At 35.3% G+C, this 3945-nt stretch overlaps 1 non-coding gene across 1 annotated transcript; it reads right to left on the bottom strand.

Moving 5' to 3' along the window:
• Positions 1–2640: 2640 nt before the first annotated feature.
• Trnav-aac lies at positions 2641–2713 on the bottom strand. The gene has a single exon. It is a non-coding gene; the product is annotated as a tRNA-Val (tRNA).
• Positions 2714–3945: the final 1232 nt, after the last annotated feature.

Here is a 3945-nt window from a genome sequence, read left to right as displayed (position 1 = left end):
GACTCGTTTGTCTCTGGTCATAGCGAGTCTCGTGTCACACGACCAGCCTGGTTGTGTCCCTGTTAGGGATCTGGTTGAGGTGCCCCTCCTTTTGAAATTGTTAATGGACTATTTAGAGCGAACACAAAAAGATGGGATTTTACTCAAGATTGATCAAATGAAGGCTTTTGATCGTGTTGATTACGATTACTTATTTCCTTTGCTTCAGCGTTGTGGCTTTGGGGTCAATTTCCTGCAGTGGCTAAAACTTTTTTATTCCGGTATTTCTAGTATTATTAAATATAATGGTTATTTTACTAACACTATCAATATTACTCGAGAGCTTCACCAGGGGTGTCCTCTGTCGGCAATATTATACATTCTTTGTGCAAAACCTTTACATTATATGATTGTTCGGCATAATGATATTTTCGGAGTTACATTATTTTCTCGTACTAGTCTTATGTTTCAACATGTTGATGATACTTCTTTGGCGCTTAGTGACGTCTCTTCTATAACTCCTGTTCTCCAAATTTGGTAACTATATGGGAGAGCGTCAGGTAGTCTGATTAATCGTGATAAGAGCAGAGGTCTGTGACTAGGGAGTTGGGGTTCTCGGGGAGTGGAGACTTTTGAGGGAATTACCATTTCTTCACAAGTTTTCACGGTTCTTGGTATAGTTTCACCACGATAGAGTTGCGATGTACGGTACGAATTGGCAAGATATCTGTGGACGAGTCACTCGTATTTTAACATCTTGGAGGTATAGAGAATTATCCCTGAAAGGTAGAGTGTTGATTATTAATGCTTTGGTTGCCTCTGTACTATGGTATCCACTTTTACTTTATTACGCAAGGAGTTTTTGATCATTATATGGAAATACATACATACATACGAAGGGGGACTCAACTTTGTAGATATTCGTCTCCCTAAATATATCTAAAGATTGAAACTGCTTCAGAATTGCTTATCGAGACAGTGTCTTGATGGTTTAAGTTTGTTATTATATTTTTATTTTGGTCTTTATGGTGATTTGCAACTCGATACTGGTGTATTTTCATGTCAAATGGTTCCCCGATTGCTGCGCCTTTTACCTCCGTATATCGCTGAGATTTTAAAGGATGGATAATTTTCGGATGGGTTTACTCGCAGACCATTAGACGAGATTATGGAAATTTTTCGAACTACCTTTGTTTCTCAACCCTAATTTAGTGGATAATCGTAGGCGAACATTTTATTTTACTGAATTTGTAGCAGCAGGTATCACGCGTCTTCGTCATTTACATTATGAAATTATCCCCCGTTTTTTCAAGGAATGGGCGATTATTGAATTGGTATTGACTAATAATAGTGATCTCACCAAGGAATTTGTTGGTAAACGTTTCCGTCAACTTTATTCGGCTCTACCCAAAGATTGGACATCCTGTCTTTCTTCTCGATTACCTTCAGGGGGGACGCTTCCCCACACATGTTTTGTATTTTACACGTAATAATGGTTTGGAGTTTAGTTTATTTCAGGGTCTTTCCTTGCGAAAGATATTTATTGCTTTACAGAATAATTTTCACCCCCATGTACCGCATCAGTTTTGGAGAAGCTTATGTTCCTTCTGTGGTGTGGATAGAGAAACTATTGCTCATTTGTTTTTCCAATGTTCCAAAATACAAGATATGTGGAATTTAGTTTTTAGTTTGTTGAAGATAGTTTTAGGCCATAGCATAATGGACCAAGAAAAAGAACAGGTGGCTTTCTTTGGAATTTTACCCCATTTGAGTTCGAATCACTTCAGATTGTTACGCTTGTGTTCGTGTATAGCTAAGTTTGTGGTTTATTCTGCTCGTAGTAAGTTGGCGTTGGTGTTCATTTTGTGAATATCTTTAAAGCTCAATTTAAAGCTAAATTTATTTCGATTTTTTATGGTTTCGGTTACGATACAAATTGTCAGGTTTTTATAATATTTATCGCGATTCTGGGTATTTGGTAAGTGAAGGTGTTTATGGTTACATCCTATGTCGTGATTTGGTATAATATTATTATTTGATTTTTCGTTTTTAACAGTTTAGATCATTTTATTTTTATTAATTTTTGCAAAATTTTCTTTTGTTATTACTAACTTTCTGTGTATGTAATTTAAGTAAGTATTTTTTTATTACTATCCAGATTTGTATCGACATTGTCATGAGATGTGTTGAATAACTGATGTATGTTTGTTTACACCTTCTCTACGAGGGTGAGTTAATAAAGAGGAGAAAAAAAAACATTCGCCTAACACCCGGAAGTTCCCAGGTTCAAATTCTGGCAGGCACAGAATTTCATTTTATGTCATGAAAGATGTCAACATTATTTAATACCCCTGATTGAAGTTTCGTTTCTTTCACGTAATTCTATACGTTCGACTCACAATTTACAACTCCAAGCAAACCTAATTTGAGTCTCGTAGACAACAAGATTATTATTCTTTTGTGTTCTTCATGGTTTTAATTTCCTCTGAGTTTTTGACTAATTTTGGCACATACATAAAGAGACTATGCTTATATATTCATCAATTTTATATATTGAAATAAAAACTACACGCGAAAGCCATTAACTGAACAAGAAATAAGATAGAGAAAAAACACGTGTCAGACAGCTGAATGCGCTAACCCCTAAGAAAATAATTCCTTTGTGCATGCCAGGGCTTGAACCTGGGACCTTCCGCGTGTTAGGCGGATGTGATAGCCACTACACCACAAGCACTTATTTTTCATCTTTGTATAATTGTGATAAATTCATAATGTATACAAATGTAACTTTTGAAACTTTCAACTTAAGTAATGTATTTGAAAGCCTTATAGTAGTGTAAAAAAAAACTTTGCCTATCAAGAATAGATCTTGGTATATGTTTGTTGTACAACAAATACAATAGTCATTACTTCTTCAACTTTTTTACAACTTAAGGATTAGCTATCATTATTGTAAGCTTAGGGGTTAATGCTTAGTGACTAGGTCTGTAAATATAACACAAGAATATCGACTTACCTCAATTTAAAAATACTAATTCCAATAAAATCCCTGTACGTTTTACTGCAATCTAAGATACAAGTGTCTGATGCATCTTTCTCCACTGCTCGTCAAGTTTTAATTATGAAAAAGAAATCGAGTCAAAAGTACAATATATACATAATTACGTCTTGGTTAAATGGTAGAGCTCCATTTGTTGGCGAACTTGATTACCAACCCGCCTGGGCTTTCTATAGCTGAAGTGCAGTTCTCAGTTACTATCTATCTATATATATATATATATGTGTATATATATATATATACACATACAAGAACAAAAATCTGTATCTGTCTGTTTGTCCTTTATCTAATTACTTCTACTCACTGGGCCAATCTCAACCAAACTTTGTGGGGTGATAGTTTGGAACAACCCCCTCCACACCCATTATTCCTGTCATTTAGCATTTGTTACCTTTATAGAAAGTTAACGTTAACTACATTCGTAGATGACGCCACGTCCTTACACAGAAAGAAAAAAAAAATATTAAACATACTATAAGGCAACATACACACTAGAGGGGAGGTCACACAATTGTATATATCTGAAAGATTTGGCGAGCACTCTCTATGAAGCAATACAGTGAGAAAAAAATAGCCACTATTGCAATACTACATAAATTCAGCTGAAATTTCTTCTCCAATAACCACCATAAAGCTGGAATGAAGAGCCGTTTCTTGAGTTATACCAACTTCCTACTTTGATCAGTGACCTTTCAATTGCTGCCAATGACCATCTATTAATTAATCTCGTGAAACAACGTGGAAAGACATTAAGAGTTGGGTGTTGAAAGCGCCTAGGAGAGAGCACCACACCACCACTAATTTCGCCGCTACCTCTTCCTACAAAGTCATTATGGCCATCGCACTGTAATTACGATGTTTTAAGTATTGTAAAGAATTTGTTATTATATATTTATCTTAATATAAAC

The sequence above is a fragment of the Limulus polyphemus genome, unplaced genomic scaffold, assembly GCF_000517525.1.
Source record: "Limulus polyphemus unplaced genomic scaffold, Limulus_polyphemus-2.1.2 Scaffold11065, whole genome shotgun sequence".
NCBI classification, from domain to species: domain Eukaryota; kingdom Metazoa; phylum Arthropoda; class Merostomata; order Xiphosura; family Limulidae; genus Limulus; species Limulus polyphemus.
Note: the sequence above shows the minus strand (reverse complement) of the source record. Positions and strands in the feature narration are given on the sequence as shown.